This window comes from Cavia porcellus, unplaced genomic scaffold (assembly GCF_034190915.1).
Source record: "Cavia porcellus strain 051 isolate PalLab524CR breed Dunkin Hartley unplaced genomic scaffold, mCavPor4.1 scaffold_6, whole genome shotgun sequence".
NCBI classification, from domain to species: Eukaryota; Metazoa; Chordata; class Mammalia; order Rodentia; family Caviidae; genus Cavia; species Cavia porcellus.
This window is the reverse complement of record NW_026947489.1, coordinates 452,818-472,556: the sequence shown is the minus strand read 5'-3', so window position 1 is coordinate 472,556 and position 19,739 is coordinate 452,818. Positions and strand designations below refer to the sequence as shown.

General features: G+C 39.7%; 1 pseudogene; it reads left to right on the top strand.

Moving 5' to 3' along the window:
* The first annotated feature begins 933 nt into the window (after window positions 1-933).
* LOC100733831 (olfactory receptor 4F17-like) overlaps window positions 934-19,739 on the top strand; it is an 83,250-nt pseudogene continuing 64,444 nt past the window's right edge.

Sequence of the window (19,739 nt, the reverse complement as noted above, 5' to 3'; positions counted from 1 at the left end):
ACGAAGCAGAGCTCATTACTCCAACACAGCTCAACTAAACCCATGCAGTTCAGGTTCAGGGAGTTTGACATAATCCACACATTCAACAAATAAGCAGGTGTTCTCCAAGCACATAGCTGAGCTGCGGGAGTGCAACCTTTCTCATTTTTCTTCCAGCTTTTCGCTTGTCTCTCACAAACAAGTGGGGCCTCAGCAGCCAGCAGATTCTCCTTCAAAGAATACTTCCAAGCCAAGTAGCATAAGAGTGCCCAGGGAAGCTTTCAAGTCTTGGGCCCCTTTTATGCCTTAACTATGCCCACTCTCCCACAATGCACATGCCCAGAAGTCTCACCCACTCAGGAAAAGTCTACCTACCAGGGCCCCGTCCTCTTTCCTCTTCAGCTCATCCAGTCATTCATGAGCTGCAACACTTCTCCACATTCTCTTTCTTTCTGGCTTCCTTGCCTCTTTCCTTCACTTCCCCTGGCCTGGGGCTGTACCCAAAGGCCATTGGAATGAACTCTGTGCCCACGGGAGGCCCACTGTTATGAACTCTGTGGCCATGGGTGGCCATGTGGCTAAATCACTTTATGTGGAGCCAGACAGGTTCTCCTTTAACTGCGTAGGTGGTGGGGCTGTCCTCAATGTGACCTCTTCCTGCACCAGGCTGCCAGAGTACTGGCATGAAAGGCTTGAGACTAAAGGCCTTGCCTGGGAATCTGTCCACTCTCAACACTCCACTTGGGTTCATGCAGTCCCTGTGGAACTGTAGTTTCCCTTCTCTGGACCCTCTTCCAAACAAACCACAAGGCTTGGGATTCACCACATTCGCAACCACCTGACATTTCCAGGGGACTTTTGGTGTTTGGCCTGGGACATGTCTGCTCTTGTAACCTTTCCAGGATGCGGAAGTCATCCTCTCACCCTTTGGCAAGTAACTAGTTGGGAGCAAGGATGGATGACAAGGTGATGGACAAAAGCAAGGTGCATCTTCCCACCATCCAGAGAAATGAGGGTGTTTTTCAAGAGGTGTATTCAGATAGTTTCAAGTAGCCTGCTTCCCTCATGGCTCTAAACATTGAATCACGAGCATATATGCATCTTGCACATGAAAGCACACATACTGTGTCCCTTTCCCAGCCTGATTGGCTCTGTCACCATTATCAAAAGCTGCATTGCACACAGAATCTGGGGTATCACACCTTTGACAACTTTTGCAATGTGTGGGACACAATGCAAACTGGCTCAGAGACACAGCATCTAGAAAATGGAGTCCCAGCATTTTACAGGCCTAGCAGAATGGCAGCCCTCTAAGTTCTCCTGAGAAACAGAAGTACTCAGCCCATGGATCTGAGGAAATAAACAGCCTGGAACAGGGACAAGGCTCTGTTTTCAAGGGTGGATTGACCCTAGAATTTCTGCATTTCTTTGTGTATGTCTGCATGTGTGTTGTGCTTTGTGTGCGTGTGTGTTTAAGTTTGCGTGTGTGTTTGCGTGAGTGTAACAGGATGTGTTTCAGTCCATTTGTCTATGTGTGGTTGTGTCTGTGTGTGACTGAAAAATTTTGGGCATGAGTTTGAGTAGGGCTAAGTTCCATCCCAAGTCCATGGCACTGAGGAATATCCATAGACCCTTCTGAGGCTTTCTTGGCAACTTAGAGTTTTGCACATTGGACCCCCTGGTCAGAAATTGTTACTTCCTTGCCACAGCTTGCTAGAGCCACCAACTCCACCTCTGGATGTCTCTGTCATTGAAGCTGGCACAATCCCCTCATCCAGGGCTGGACTGCCAACTTCACAATATAGCCTCTTAGGTATTGTCTCATCCTTTAAGAAGAAAGGGAAAATCCCTGTGAAGGGATGAAGGGTGTCCACACCTATGACTGTACTGCAGTCCTTTTGCTTAGGGTGGCTGGCCTGTCTGCATGTTCAAGCAGTTGCGTACACCTACTTGGAGCTTTGTGCTAGCAGGCCAATGTTTTTTAAGCCTTGGAAATTAGTAGAAGGGAAAAAAGTGCAGGCGAGGAGACTAGTTCTTGCCTCCCTTGATAGGGCTCTAGAAAAGGCTGGCATCATTTGCAGTGCCCACTGGCATCTGAATCCCTGTACCTTCCTCTCTGGTTTGCCCAGGCTGGTCCAGTGGTCTTGTTTCTGGCATTTGTTAGTGAAATTGTTGTTCATACACCCACATGCTGGTGGATGGATGGCTTTTGAGATGCAGTCACTGCAGAGGACATAGGCAGGTCCATACTTGGTGCCCTCAAGAAACGTTCCCAGTTCATTCTCCCCCGTAAGTGGGTCTGTTGTTTATACCATCCTGTCGCAGCTGGCATGTCCTCTGATCTAGTGCATCAACCCTCATTCTTTCTGTAAGTTTGTCACCCTACCCACAGATACATCGTGCATAGTGACATGGTGTTTTTTTTGACAATCTCTCTAAGCAACTTACTAAGGGTCTGTGTCTGAGTGTGTTTGGTGCACTGAGTTGCGAAAGCCACCTGTGGGACTATGAAGACTACTTTCTTCCTAGAGACAAAAATTGAGGAATCTGAATTAAAAATGGCAACAATGGCCCATAATCAGGTAGGATAAATAAATCTTTAATAGAGAAGGCAGGTGGAGAGCCAAGATACAGGGAAGGTAAAAGCCAGGGGCCGAAACAACTGTGAGAAAGTGCAGGATTGGGACTTATCATCAAGACAGGCCCTTTGGTTGCGTGCTCTCTTCATGAAAAAAAAAAGCCAGGAGTGGCTTTTTTTACTCAGTCAGGCAGAGTCTCTTGTCATCTCACATGATCTTGGCCATGAGAGAGGTGAATTGTTTTGTGGTGGGCTTCTGCTGTCGTGTGCTGGAACTATGGCCACTGTGGCAGGGCTGAGATGGGTACAGACTTGTGTCTGAGCAGCAGGAATCATGCAGCCTCCTCTTCTGTCACTGGCACTGCTGATGAGGCTAATGTAGTTTCCCAAGCAGTGCTTTGCCCCATTGACTTCTGCTTTAAGCAATACCCTTGCTGGTGTTGCTGGTACTCTTGCTGCCATTGGTGCCCTTGCTGACAGTGCTGGTACTCCTGCTGTCACTGCTGCCCTTGCTGACACTGCTCTTGCTGGTCCTCTTGTGCTTTGTTCTCTTCCTGCCCTTCCTTGGGCTCCCTCTGCTCCTCTGTCTCCTAGTCCTGCTCCCCTTTCCTTTCCTATCACCCTCCTCTCATGTTTTCCTCTTTTTTCCTGCTCCTCCTAATGCAAACTTCTGCTACTGCCTGGGAGTGGTAGAGATGAGCTGGCTTTGTGAGGCTTTGAGCTCCTGGGACCGGGGTATTTGGGTCCTGTTGGTCACGTCTTTTAGTCACTGTGCTGGGACATGCTGAACCCCAGGCAAAATTCCCATTAGTACTCTTGCTCCTTTGGCTGTTGGTTCTTAAAGTTTCTGTGACAAGGTAGTTTCCATAAAAGATCTGTCTTTTCAGTGAGCCCTCCTTTGCAAGTCTTTATGTGTCAGAGCTCATGAGGTGGGCACTTCAACCAAGACAGGTTGAAGGACACAATCAGTGATGAAGCTCATGTCATAGATGGTGTATGGGTGTTGGAGAGAAGCTGGCAGAAGCACTCATAGACTGCTCTCCTTCTTGCAAGATATGCAGAGGCGAAACCTGAGAAACGTGGCATCTTTAGTGGGTTCCATGTGCGCTGCAACTGGCTTCCAGGTCTCCTTCCTTTTTTGGCCTGCAAATGGGCTAGTGGAGCCATACCCAGTGCTCCATGGAGGTTCTGGGAGAAGCACTCAACAAGGAAATGTTCAGACATGGGGTGCTCAGCACCTCTGGGCTGCCATAGTAATGCTAGCACAGAGTAGGAAGAGATACCCCAGAGTATGGGCCTGAGGCAAGAGGCTGGCTGTGGCCATGGCCATAGTGATTAGAAGCTCCCCAAGGTAGAGAAGAAGGAGCCACAAAGTGAGGTCATTGTTGCTGCTGCCTGTGCTCTAGTGGCAGGTTGCAATGTGGCTGGGAGTTGTGGGGAGCTGAGGCATCCTGTGAGTCCATTCTGAAGGTTCAGGGCCATGCTCCCTGATACTGCATTTTCACATGGAAAGCTTCAGTTAGGCCACCCTCTGTCATAAGGACATCCCCAACTAAGGCCATCTGTGTGTCTGCTTTCCTCAAAGTCCTGAGGGCTCTGTCTGGCCTTGGGCTGGGATATAGCCAAGCACTTTCACTGGACTTCCAAGCCCTGGCCAACCTTGCAACATGCTGGTGTTTGCACAGTCTCTGGATTGTCTCTCTGACACTGGTATGCTCAAGGACTTCTGCCATCATGGGCAAGATGGAGGGCTTCTTTAAGTATTTGTGAAGACTTGTGGGGGTCGCTAGTGCCCAGCAGGCACCCCACCAGTTTGTGTACTGCTTGAGGCAAGGGCTCCAACCTAGCCCTCGCTGTGTCTGTCCTGCCCAATTCTTCTATCTCACCGTGCTGGCTGCACTCCCTCCTTGGGGCAGCACTGACTGCCTACTCTTCTCTGGACCAAGCTGGGTCTCTGAGCCACAGGGGGCTGGGCTTGCCCAGTAGTGCCAATGGCCCCAACACACAGATCAACTAAATCCACACAGCCCAGGTTCAGGGAGGCCACCGCAGTCTATGACTTCAACAAAACAGTAGTTGTTTCTTCAAGCACACAACTGAGCTGCAGGAGAGCAACCTTTCTCTTTCTCTTCCAGCTTTTCACTTTTCTTTCCCAAACAAGTGGGGCCTAAGCAGTCAGTAGACACTCCTTCAAAGTAAGCTTCCAAGCCAAGCAGCACAAGAGTGCCCAGGCAGCTCTCAAGGCTTTGGCTCATTATAGACCTTTAGCTCAGCACACTCTCTGACAATGCACCTGCCTGGAGGTCCCACCCATTAGGGAAAAGACTACCTAATGGGAGGCCCCTCCTCTTTTCTCTTCAGGTCATCCAATTATTCATGCACTCTTTTCTCACATTCTTTTCTTTCTGGCTTCCTTGCCTCCTTCCTTCACTTCCCCTGTCCTGCAGGCTCTACCCAAAAGCCACTGGGATGAGCTCTGTGCCCACAGGTGGTCCATTGTTATGAACTCTGTGGCCATGTGGCCAAATCATTTCATGCAAAGCCAGACTGGTTCTCCTTCAGTTGCCTAGGTGGTGTGACTGTCCTTAATGTGACCTCTTCCTGCACCAGGCTGCCAGAGTCCTGGCATGAAAGACATGAGCCTAAAGGCCCCACCTAGAGATCAGGCTACTCTCAACACCCCACTGTGCTTCATGGACTCCGAGGGAAATGTGATTTCCCTTCTGGAGCCTCTTCCAAACAAGCCAGGAGGCTTTAAATTCAAAATGTTTATGCCCTCCTGACTTTTGATTTGAACCTTTATAGTTTGTGCTTGAGCTTGTCTTCTCTTGTAAACTCTAAAGGCTAGGGAGATCATCCTTCCTCTGTTTTGAAAGACTAATTGTAAATAAAGTTGGATGTCACAATGATGGAGAAGTTCAAGTCACATCTTTCCAAAACCATTAGAATTGATGTTATTTTTCAGGGGGTATGGCATATAACTTCATGCAGCCCACTCCCCTAGTGGCTCTAAGCATTTACTCAGGGTTATTTGTGAAACCCTGCATATGACAGCACCTCAGGTTATTCCCTTCCCTGCCTCATTAGCTCTTTTTATCAGAATTGAAAGCTGCATCATGCATGGGTTGTTGGTCATCAGACCCTTTTCCGCTCCCGGAGTCTATTGCAGCGTGGCCACAACTCATCCCCAGCCAGATATTACTCACTGCATTTCTTTAGAGTAACAGATGACTATCCAAATTGTCTCAGGGCCACAGCATCCATAAAATAGAGTCCCATCATTTTAGAAGTCCTAGAATGATGTCAACCATATAAGTCCTACTGAGATTAGAGAAGCAGAAGCCCTCAGGGCAAGTTTCTCAGGAGATAACTAGATTCCAATTGATACAATATTCTCTGTTCATTGGAGGTTTTGCTCTAGATTATTTCATTTTCCCTATATATCTTTAACAGTGTGTTTGTGTGTGTGTGTGTCTGTATGTATCTTTGTTCATTTGTGTATGTGTTTGTATGATCTGTATGCATGTGTGTTTTTTATATCTGTGTGCATGTTTGCATGATTGACAGGATGTGTTTCATTGTGTGTGTGTGTGTGTGTGTGTGTGAATTATTTTGGGCATGAAATCCTGTTGAGCTATGCTCAGTCCCACACCCATGAACCTGATGACCTTCCACAGGTCAATTATTATTGTTGGTTTTAGCCTGGGATTTTCTCCATTTTTTACCCATGTTTGTGGCTTTCTATCCTAATTGCCCAGTGACCACCACTATCCATCTGTGGATGTCTCTCTCACTGATGCTGGTACACCACCCATATCCATTAATGGAATCATAAGTTTTCAGGCCACTCTCCTAGGTATTCTCTAATCCTGACCTGTTTTGTACAGGAAAGTATGTTAACTGATCAGGCAAATAGCAACTACATTCATGTTTAAGTTATAGTATTAGCATTCCAATAGATTAAATTATAAAACATTTGACTTAATTGACCTCAGACATATATGGAAAAAACTAATATTAGTGATGGAGTACAAATTCACCTTTTCTAAAGTTATACCCAAAGGAATAAATAGAGTCTATTGCTAGCACAAAATTAGTGATCTATGCAGATTTTAAAAAAAATTTTAGAGAAATTACTTGTTTAAATTAGATTGCTCAGCCTGAACAGTTGAATTTTCCACCGTGTTATGTTGCTTCATGAAATACTAGATTATTAATACTGTAAAATTTTATGAATTGACTCAGAATACTGCACATGAATAAGGTCACAAATGTACTTTATCTCACAGGTCTCCAGTTAAATTAGTCACATTTAGAAATTAACATCATGGGAATACTCACATATTAGGCATCATAACTTATATTTGGATGAGGGTTCTATTTAGTAAGTAGTATAAAGTTATATTTGTCTCTCCAAGAGTGATACATTTCACACAGTTTTTCAAAGCAGAGAAAGATGAAGAAAGATCCTTAAGCACCTTCCATGCCTGTGCCATCCTGCTGCCCACCTTGGGACACAGGACCAGCAGCAGCATCCAAGGCCAGGCTCCCTAGCCAGCCCCTTTTGCATTTCCACCATCTTGCCATCTTTCTGCCCACCATGGGATGAAGACCTTTAGCAATGTGCAAAGCCAGGCCCACTAGCAGGCCTCTTCAATCCCACTGCCAGCCTTGAGACACAACCTCCAGCAGCACGCATGACCAGGCCTAGTTGGCATCTTCCATGAACCTGCCATTCTGTCACTGCCTTCTGAGACCCCCCCCATCTCCTAGACCTAGTGTTGCTGTTGATATTAGGCTCCCACTTCTCCCAACAAAATCTTTGACTGCAGTGTATTAATGGTGCTGTTTCAATGGGAGACTCAGGAACCTCTCATCCAAACAGAAAACTTCAGCAGGCTTTCACTACTGTGGTGAGTTTGCTGCTAAAACAGGAATATAGTTTGCCACTTTCAGTGGGTAAATAGGAGCAATAGCAAAGCCCCATCCAGAAGTAGAAACTTGGCAATCTTGGCAATAGTTTGTGAATTCTTCTTCCACACAGAGAACATCAGGTAGGTTGAGGAAGATGCCAAGAAGGCATCCCCAAACCTGGAAAAAACTAAAAGGACTTATGAGACATCCAGAGACAAAGTAGGGTCCCAGATGAGACAAACAGTATAAGCAGGGAAATCTGGTGACTTGGAACATCTTGAAGACATAATAACAGCAGGAATAGGTGTTGAATTATATCAATACTCCTAGGCTTGTCAGCCTAGGAAGTATATAGGACTCATGCAAAAGTTCTTGCAGGATGAATTCAGGTGACTGGCCCACTTCTTCATTGTGGCACCCAGCAACTATACAAATATCAATAACACAGTAGGACCCTAACATACACACTAGTGATACATGAGACTAGTGGGATTGAAAGAGCAGATATTAGCCAAAATGTTGTAAATGTAACAAAGAAAAAGCAAAATCGAATCTCAAATAGCTAGTGTATCAGCAGCAAGTAATGAGACATTGAAATAGGGGACTTTAAAATTCACACACTGGAAATCTCTGAAAAGATAGCAAGTGAAATAAAAATCAAATCCATGAGGCTATAGAAGAAATCAAATTAGAAGTAATCTCTCATATAAAGGCAGAAATGACAACCTTGTTAAAGGATTTGCTGAGCAAATCTAGAGAAGAAATAGATAAGACAAAGTACAGGAGCATGGGAAACTGATTGAAACCTTGAATGAACTATATAGAAAACAAGCAGCATCCATAAAACAAATTCAAAAGGATATCCAAGAAACAAAATATTCCATTGAAAGCTGGAAAACAGTTTAAATGAAGCTAAGGGTACAATTTTGGACATTGAGGACAGGATTGCAATTATCAATCATGAAAGGCTAGAACACTTAAAAATCACAAATCTACATGAAATGAAAATCCAGCAGTTTCAAGATGATGCCAAGAGAAACAATATAAAAACTAAAGGCATCAATGAAGATGCAGGAGTCAAAGTAAATAACATATGGAAACTATTCACAGAAGTAATAGCAGAAAATTTCCAAGACATGGGGAAAAAAATCTTACAGGCAGCTAAGTGAGTCATAGATGTCAAACAGTCACAATCAACATGAATCTACTTCCAGACATATAGTAATTAAGAACCCAGAAATACAGCCTAAAGACAGGATACTACAATCTGTTAGAGAAAAGGTACAACTCACCTCCCAGGGACACTTCATTAGAATCATGGGACACTTTTCAGCACAAACCCTCAAGTCAAGATGTGCTTGGAGTGAGGTGTTTCAAGCCATGAAACAAAGCAACATTCAATCCAGATTGATGTACCCAGCAAAACATTCTATCAAACTTAATGATGAAAGAAAATAGTTCCACAACTAAGAACAGCTGAAGAAATTTTTTGACAAAACCAACCCTAAAAATACTACTAAAAGGCATACTGTATAGAGATAAATCTCCAGAACAACAACAGAATGAAACCACAGGTAAGAAAGACAGTTAAACAAGGGTGTGTGTGGGAGGACAGAAAACAAACACTGGAACATAAAATGGCAATTTTTAACCAGTACACATCAGTTATATCCATAAATGTAAATGGCCTCAATTTACTTACCAAAAGAAATAGATTGACAGAATGAGTCAGGAAACAGGATCACACAATATGTTGTATACAAGAAACACGTCTGACCCAAAAGGAAACTCATACATTAAATGTCAAAATTTGGAAAACAATAGTCCATGCAACAGGAACCCAGAAAAAAGCAGGGGGTATCTGTTCTGTTTGCAGACAAAGTGAACTTCAAACCTAAAATGATTAAAAGAGATAAAGAAGACCACTACATGCTTGTAAGTGGGAAGCTACCTGAAGAAGAACTAACAATTATAAATATATATGCACCAAATGCAGGAGCACACATCTATGTAAGATAAATAGTAAGGACATGAAAAACCAAATGCACAAGAACACAATTATAACAGGGATCCTTAATACCCCATTGTCATGGAGAGATACGTAGACTAAACAAAAATTCAGCAAAGAAATAATAGAACTCAATCATACCTGTTAGCAAATGTACTTAGTAGATGTTTACAGAGTATCCCATTTAACCACACCAGAATATATGTTTTTCTCAACTATGAATGGGACATTCTTCAAAATAGACTGCATAATAAACCATTAAACATTGTTAAGTAAATTAAAAGGGATTGAAATTATCCCATGCATATTATCTTGCCATAGTGCATTGAAATTAGAAATTAATGGCAAAAGAAATCACAAAACCAGTATAAATTCATGGAAATTAAATAACAACCTTCTGAATAATTAGTGGGTCACAGATGAAATTAAAGAAAAAATAAAACAATACTTACAACTCAATGAATACATGGAACAACATACTTTCATCTGTGGGATTCACTTAAGGCTGTTTTAAGAGGGAAATAAATATCAATAAATTGTCATATCAAGGAAACAGAAGGAGCACAAACAAACAAGCTGATGCTCATCTCAAGCTTCCAGAAAAACAGAGCAACTTAAACTCAAAGCTCATAGAAGAGAGCAGAAGTCAATGCAACTGAAACTAATGAAAAACAATACAAAGTTAATGAATCAAAAAGCTGTTTTTTGAGAGAATAAACAAAATTAGTAAACCTCTGACTAACCTTATCAAGAAACAGAAAGAAAAAACCAAATTCATGCAATAAGGATTGAAAAGAAGTAATCACTACAAATTCCAAGGGAATATAACAGATCATGAGTATGTACCTTGAAATCCTCTGCTTACATAGGGTGGAAAGCAAAGGGTAAATGGACAGATTTCCAGAAACTTATGAACTACCAAATCTCTGTTAGGAATATATAACAATTTTGAACAACCCAATATCAGATATTGAAATTGAAAATGTTTTAAAAAATTTACCAACAGAGAAAACTCCAGTTCCTGATGGAAGAGCTACTAAATTCTACAAGAAATTTAGAAAATATTTGATGCCAGTACTCATTACACACTTCAATCAAATTGAAATAGGAGTACTCCTCTCTAATTCATTCATGGAAGCAAGTATTACTCTGATACCAAAATGAGAGAAAGACCCAACCCAAAAGGAGAACTATAGGACAATCTCACTAATGAACAATGATGCAAAGATTTTCAATAAAATATTGGACAATACAAAACAAAAAATCATGAAGAAGATTATACATCATGACCAAGTGGGATTCATTCCAGGAATGCAAGGATGGTTTAACATATACAAATCAATAAATGCAATACACCACACCAACAGAGCCTAAAGCAAAAATCACATGGTCATCTCAGTAGAAGGAGAAAAAGCTTTCAATAAAGTCGAACATTTGTTCATGATAAAAACACTTTAGAAACTTTGAATACATGGTATCCAGCTCAATCTCATAAAGGACAATATTATACTAAATGGATAAAAATTGACAGCTTTTACTGTAAATCAGGGACAAGACAAGGATGACCACTCTCACCATTCCTATTCAAAACAGTTCTGGATATATTAGCCTGAGTAATCAAATAAGAGAGAGAAATAAGAATAAAAACAGGAAAAAAAGAATTTAAATTATCACCTGTTTCAGATAACACAATATTCTCAGCTATAAAAATGATCGTATTGTGCCATTTACAAAACAGGCCTCAGAAGAAATTTGTCATAAATGCCAGTTGTTACTATGTGACTAGCTACTGAAATGAGGATTGTAATCATTCTGACTTTCATATTTTGTTAATATTATGATACACACATAAGCACACATACTAAAGAAGTAAATTCTAGCACATTACAGAGTGTACCTTAGCTGAATGTGCTGCTTTCTGTGAACTCTACAATCTACAGCCTGTATAAGAAAGACCCTAGGAGACCCTCAAGCAGAACAATGGAACCCATGCCTCTGGAAACCATGGCTTGAATTTCCTGCCACTGCTGCTGCATCTGAATTGATACAGCAGGGATAAAGATGTGAAAGCTCTGAGAGTGGGAATCAGTGATCCAAATTGAGAGCAGAGCTGGTGGGGAACCCTGCATCCACCTACAGTGAGTGAGAGGTAGGGGGATCCTTACATAGGCTAGGAGGCTCCAATAGAGGACATTTTGGGACTGGGCAGACTATCCAGAACAGGATGTTGCAGTGACTTCAAACACATATTCCACTCTCGAGTGGGATTTGTGGGGAGCGCTTGACCTGGGTAACACCATGGACTAAGACCCAGTAGGCCAGCCCAAACCAGGTCCCTGCACCTGGCATTGCACCCTAATGCAGTGAAGCCTTCAGCAGTTTGACTGGCCTGGAGGGGTGGGCCCAGCATAGGCTGCCTAGTACCATGTCTCTTTAGTACATTGCAGTGGATGGGAATACCTAGCTGGTGTGACTCAAACAAACTGTAACCAACAAAGAAAGAAACTGGGCCTCCTATATATGCTTGTATGGAAGGAACCAGAAGTATGGGAAGAGGGAGCAACAAGAAATGGTCCTCAGTCTCCAATCCTGAGAACTCTGATCCAGGAAAGGCAAATACAAAGGAGAATGAGGACAGAATACATGCAATATCAGGCATGGCACCGATAGACATAAAGCAATATCTACAGGACCTCATAGATGAGTTCAAAAGTGAAGTATTTAACCAAGTAAAACAAGATATAAGTAGAATAGTTAAAGTAATGCTAAGCCCCTCCCAAGAAAAAACAGACGGTGGAATGGAAGAACAAAAAAAAAGGGGGGGAGGGGAGAATTGTTTTAATGGAGAAAATATAGAAAATGTAGAATAGATGAAGCAGGTTCAAAGGTTACCAGGAAACTAAAAACTCTATTGAAAACTGGCATAACAGTTTGAAAGAAACTAAGGATAGATTATCTGAACTGGAGGACAGATTTTTAAGGTGGGAGCATGAAAGGAAAAACTTCTTAAAAATAACAAGGAAACAAACAATAACAGTACAAAAGCTAGAAGATGATAAGAGGATCTATAACTTAAGAATTAAGAATGTAAAGGAAGAAGTATGGATACCAACAAATGAACTGCAAGTGCTACTCACAGAAATAATCAAGGAGAACGTCTCTAATATGGGAAAAGGTAAAGATGCTCAGATCTATGAGGCATACAGGACCCCAGCCACCTATGACCCAAACAGAACTACACCCAGGCGTATAATAATCAAAATTCCAGAAATCCAATATAAGAACAGAATATTAAAAGCTATCAGAGACAAAAAAGATCACTTAAAAGGGAACATACATCAGAATTACAGCAGACTGATTTCCAGAAGAACATGGCAGATAGATAGCAGCAGCTACAGAGGCTCTCTGAGATATCCCTCTTAGAATCCAGGAATGCTGTGGTACGAGGAGTCCTAAGCAAGGGGAAATACACCCTGCTGGCCCAGGAATGAACTAAGCTAAGAGAAACCAACTGGAAATCCAATCCTGGTGCTATAACAGGAACAGATAAAATCTCAGTGTGGAAGCTAGAACCTGAACCACTGGAAGCCGTGATCTGAATTTCCTGCTGCTGCTGCTGCGTCCAAATATGCAGGGCAGGGAGAGAGGTGCGTGAAAGCTCTGAGAGTGGGAATATGCGAACGGAGTTGAGAGCAGGACTAGCAGGGAGCCCTACATCGACTTGTGGTGAGTGAGGGGAGCGGGGACCCTTTCATGGAGTAGGAGGCTCCAGCAAAGGACATACTGGGATCGGGCAGACTTGCTGGAATGGGGCACTGCAGTGACTTCAGTCATGTATTCCCCTCTCAAGTGGGATTGGTGGGGAAAGCCTGGCCTGCATGATGCCACTGACTTAGACCCAGTAGGGGAGTTCAACACAGGTCTCAGTGCCTGGAGGTGCACCCTAGTGGTGAAGCCTTTGGTAGATTGACCTGGAGGGGCAGGCACAGCAGAGGCTGCCCAGTCTGTGTCTCCCTATTACACTGCAGTGGGTGGGAACACCTAGCTGGCACAATTCAAATAAACTATAAGTGAAAAAAGAGAAAAAAATTGGGGCTCCTACATTTGCTTGTATGGAAGGAACAAAAAGTATGGGAAGAGGAAGGAACAAGAAAGGGTCCTCAATCCCCAATCCTGAGAACACTGATCCAGGAAAGGGAAATGCAAAGGAAGACAGAAAACATGCAATATCAGACAAAGCACCAACAGACATAAAGCGGTATCTCCAGAGCCTCATAGACGAGTTTAAAAAGGAAGTATTTAATGAAATAAAGCAAGAGATAAATAGAATAGTTAGAGAAATGCTAAGCATTGCCCCCCCCCCCCAAAAAAAACAGATGGTGGAATGGAAGAACAGCAAAAAAGGGGGGAATTGTTTGATGGAGAAAATAGAGAAAACATAGAATACATGAAGCAGGTTCAAAGAGATTACCAGGAAACTAAAAACTCTATCAAAAGCTGGCATAACAGCTTGAAAGAAACTAAGGATAGATTATCTGAATTGGAGGGCAGACTTGTAATATGGGAGCATGAAATGAAAAACTTCTTAAAAATAACAAGAAAACAAACAGCAATAATACAAAGACTAGAAGATAATAAGAGGATCTACAACCTAAGAATAAAGAACATAAAAGAAGAAGTAGGGACACAAACAAATGGACTACAAAAGCTATTCACAGAAATAATCCAAGAGAATTTCCCAAATTTAGCAAAAGGTAAAGATACTCAGATATATGAAGCATACAGGACCCAAGCCACCTACAACCTAAACAGAGCTACACCCAGGCATATAATAATCAAAATTCCAGAAATCCAATATAAGAACAGAATACTAAAAAGCCATCAGAAACAAGAAACAGATCACTTACAAGGGAACACCCATCAGAATTACAGCAGACTTCTCGGCACAAACCATCAAATCATGAAGAGCGTGGGGGGAAATAATTCAAGCCTTGAAAGATAACAACCTCCAGCCAAGATTGATATATCCTGCACAACTGTCCCTTGAAATTGATGCAAAAACAAGGTGCTTCCAGGAAAAAGAGGAACTAGGGGAATTTGCAACCACCAATTCAACTCTACAGAGAATACTGCAGGATATTCTAAAAAAGGAAAATACCAAGACTTCAGAAACAGTGGCAGAGAGGCCACAATGAATGGAACAGAAAGCAAAATAAAGAAGACAAACTGACAACAAACGACAGAAAAAGAGCTCAACAGAAATGAGGCAGAGAAGATTGGATGGTAAGAACAGCTATGTTGGAGAAAACAAGACATCATAATAGCTAGTACTGATTTAGTATCATCTTGCTTTGAAGTCCCATCAAGCTTTTATTCTTCTGTCTCCATTGGTCTTAACAGGTTGTATCTTACTGGATTTTATTATATGTGATAATATATACAAAAACTTTTATAGACAAGGAGATTATACAGAAACCATTGTTCATTTTCTGATAGTTGATTCTAAATACCTGTAATACTGTCATTCTCTTGAATGGTTTTACATTGTCTTGATATGTTTGGTGCTATAGTATACGAAGTTATACTCAAAGATTTCAAGGAAAGAGAAATTATGGTAACTACTTTTATGTCAGGATGTCTTGTGGTGAAACACTATTTTGCTTAAATGATTATGCTTTGATCTGTGCTGTTTTGTTGCTATTCCCTCTTTTATCTCAGTTTCCTTTTTTAATTATTTACTTTTTTATTTTTTCTTTTTATTTATGGGAAAAATAAAAAAGCAGGATATATTATTATAGTAACCCACTTTGATTTTCTATTAACTTGATTTGAAACCCTGTATAGCCCTCACCATCTTTCTTTGACTGATTTTCCTCTATTCTGCTTTGCTTGATAGTACCAAGTTTGAAAGTATAGGCAACAACTGTAAAGATAATAAGATTCATTATGACACCCATTCTGGTTGACTATTATCTTCTTTTAAAGCCCTGTAATGTCTCCAATGTCTTGGCTTTATTCTTTACTGTTTTGTTCAATTTTATTATAACTGATGATATAGGCAATTCTTTTTAAGATAGCAAGAGGCAGTATGGTAACCATTGTTGATCACCTAGTATTTTGGTTTTACATTATCTGTTATGTTCATCCTTTTGATTTGACTGACTCTGTTCTGTTATGTCACATTTGGTTTTACTCTCTTCAAAAAAAAAATAAGAAGAACTGTGGGAGTAGTAAAACCCCAAAATGTGTAATTGTCATTGTACAAAAGAAAGGAAAATAAAGTGCTCTAAAGAATATAACTGCGTATATATTTAAGTCACTGAGTTTTGTTGGATCATTGAACAAAACTGTTTGCAGTCTCACTGTTTGAAAGTCCCACTTTATATGCTTTAATTTTGTAACTTGAACAACTATTTCTAAGATGACAATATGTAATCTATTAACTAGTGATTTCCTATTGTTTATTTTTTCTGAAATTCTGTATAACTTGTACCCTATTTCTGCTTTTTTTTCTCCTTAATAAAAAAAGAAAAAAATTACAGCATAAAGAATTATAGCAGACTTCTCAGCACAAACCATCAAATCACGATGATTGTGGGGCAACATAATTCAAGCTTTGAGAGACAGTAACCTCCATACAAGATTAATATAGCCTGTGCATCTGTCCCTAGAAATAAATGGAGAAACAAGGTGCTTCCAGGACAAAGAGGAACTAGGGGAATTTGCAACCACCAACTCAACTCTACAGAAAATACTGCAGGGCATTCTAAAAGAGAAAAATACCAAGATTCCAGAAACAGTGTCAGAGAGGCCACAATGAATGCAGTCTGAAAGTGAAATGAAGAAGACAAACTGACAACAAATGACAGAAAAAAAGCTCAACAGAAATGAGGCAAAGAAGGTTAGATGATATGAACAGCTATTTTGGAGAAAACAAGACATCATAATAGCTAGTGCTGATTTAATATCATCTTGTTTTGAAGTCCCATCAAACTTCCATTCTTCTGTCTCCATTGGTCTTAACAGGTTGTTATTGGATTATGTTATTAGATTTTATTATATGTAATAATATAAACAAAAACTTTTATAGACAAGGAGATAATACAGAAAACATTGTTCATTTTCTGTTAGTTGGTTCTAACCCTGTAATACTGTCATTCTCTTGAATGGTTTTACATTGTCTTGATATGTTTGATGCTACAGTATATGAAGTTATACTCAAAGATTTCAAGGAAAGAGATGCTGTGGTAACTGCTTTTGTGTCAGGATATCTTGTGGTGAAACCCTATTTTGCTTAAATGGTTATGTTCTGACCTGTGCTGTCTTGTTGTTATGTCCTCTTTTATCTCAATCTCCTTTTTTATTATTTATTTTTTATTTTTATCTTTTTAACTAAGGGAAAAACAAATAAAAAATAGCAGGATACATTATAGTAACCCACTTTGATTTCCTATTAATTTGAATTGAAACCCTGTATTGCTCTCACCATCTTGTTTTGACTGATATTACTCTATTCTCTTTTGCTTGATAGTAGCAAGTTTGAGAGTAGGCAACAACTGTGAAGACAATAAGATTCACTATGATGTCCAATCTGGTTTGACTATTGTCTTCTTTTGAGGTCCTGTAATGTCTCCAATGTTTTGGTTTTATTTGTTTTGTTCTTTACTGTTTACTGTTTTGTTCAATTTTATTATAACTGATGATATAGGCAATTCTTTTTAAGATAGCAATAGGCATTATGGCAACCATTGTTGATCACCTTGTATTCTGTTTTAATTCCATTAGGATACATTCTTACGTACTGTGTCCATCCTTTTGGTTTGACTGACTCTGTTTCATTATGTCACATTCGGTTTTATTCTCTTAAAAAAGTAATAAGAATTTTGGGAATAATAAAACCCAAAATGTGTAATTGTCATTGTAAAAAAGAGAGGAAAAGAAAGTGCTCTAAAGGATATAACTGCATGTATATTTAAGTATATAAGATAGGTAACCATATTATTGAGGTTTTTTTTGGGTCATTGAACAGAACTGTTTGCAGTCTCACTGTTTGAATGTCCACTTTATATGCTTTAATTTTGTAACTTGAACAACTATTTCTAAGATGACAGTATGTAGTCTATTAACTAGTGATTTCCTACTGTTTATTTTTTTGAAATTCTGTGTAACTTGTACCCTTTTTGTTTTTTTCTTTTTCTCCTTAAATAAAATTAAAAATGAAGTATATTCATTTCTTTCTTTGTACCATAACACTGACTTACTTAATATTAGTACAAATCTTTAATCCTACTAATATAAGTATTGTTTTACCTACATTATAATATTTAAAATATGGAATCTCAGGAAAAGCATAAGCATAACCCAAAGGAAAACTGCCTTTTTTATGGAAGGTATTTTTTTTGTTTCTCTATGTATGCAGAATAATTTTATCATGTTAAGCATAATTATGGCCTTGTGATTATATGGGAGATTACCTATAATTTAAGGAGACATGCTTGATTGTCAAGGCAAGAAGGTGTGGGTTGTGCCTAAGTGTGCAGAGAGTAATGGTCAAAAGCATCATTGGGCAGTAGCTCTGATATTGATCCCTAACAAGGCAGGGTGTATCAGTGAAGATTTCACAGGTTGATTTCTGTAAGCTCTATATCCCTGGTTACCCAATATCTAAAGCTTCTCATTAGATGAGTTATTTCACTTTCATTCTAACTCCAGTAGGATATATTCTTTTTTTTTTTTTTTTTTTTTTTTGTCTTTTTCATTTTTATCAGTACCGGGGATTGAACTCACAATCGCACAATCGCCTGCTTGCAAGGCAGGCACTTATGCCACTGAGCTAAATATCCAGCCCCTACATTCTTAAAGACAAAGACTATGAGGTGCAGGATTCACAGTGAACAATTTCCTGGACTTTGGGAACACATTTGCATCATTCTGTTTTCTCCATTGTTTATGCTCATCTGAATTTTCAGACTTCCCATACACACCACATACTTTTCTAATATACCTACTATTTCTTTTTATTTATGAATCAAGGCTCATCTATTCTTTGGTATGTGGAAGCATATAGCCCATTTAAAGTGAGAAAAATCTATACATCTGTGTGCAAAAATAATAATGTTATAAAGGTTAAATTTTAATAAAATGCAAAAACTTGGAAGTGTCTTTTACTATGAGACATTAATGTTGATTGAACCTTATTTCTTTATTTACCAGAGAGGATTCTAAACTTTTTCTGTGATCACTAATGATGACCAAAACAGGCAGTGCCTTGACTGCATGTTTAGCAATTACTAAATTCCTTTGAATATTTTCAGTAGTTTGCTTTAGCTAAGACACTGAAGTGAATATTTAATTCTTATTTTGTGCTCACTCCCTAATTTTTTTTAAATAACAAAGCAGAGCAGAGCAAAACAATGCAAATGACACAGGACTGCAGAAAAAGACAGCGGGAAATCAACAGTGATCATTGCAGTGTCTCCTGCTCTCCTCAAAATAATTGTTCACACAATAAGTTAATACAATCAAAATAGTATAAAAGCAATCAAAAGAAAAGAATGAGAGCCTTAAGTGCTTTCAAGATCAAACACTGCATGTATAAGTGTGAAAGAAAGATAACCACATTACTAAGTTTTTGTTGGATCATTGATCAGAATGGCTTGCATTCTCATGGTTTGTCTACTTTCTATGCTTTCATTTTGGGACTTGAACAACTATTTCTAAGATGATAATATTTAGTTTATCAGCTAGTGATTTCTAAGCATTTTTGAAGCACTTCTAAGCATTTTTAAGCACTTTTGAAATTCTGCATTATTACTATGCTTTTTCTGCATGGATTTTTTAAAAATAAAAGATCAGGCACTAAGAAATCAATAGTGGATACCATATTGTCTCTTGTTTTATTAAAAATATTTGTCCATATCTTCATACATATTGAAATAAAATAATTGAAAACTGACTAAAATCAATCAAAACCAAGAATGAAAACAGTATTGGACTTCAAAACAAAATGATAAGAAATCACCAATGGCTACTATGGTGTCTCGTTTTCTTCAGTGTAGTGGTTCATACTATCACACATGATAAAATCAATTCTTGTAAACCCTTTAGGAAAAGTTCTAATCATATAAGTCTATTCGTGTATATATATCATTTCTGTAGTGGAGGGAATAAACAATAAATAAATAACTATAATCAGCACAAAACATAACTATATAGGTTTTCAAAACAAGATGGTAGGAACATAACAAATGTTTTTGTTTT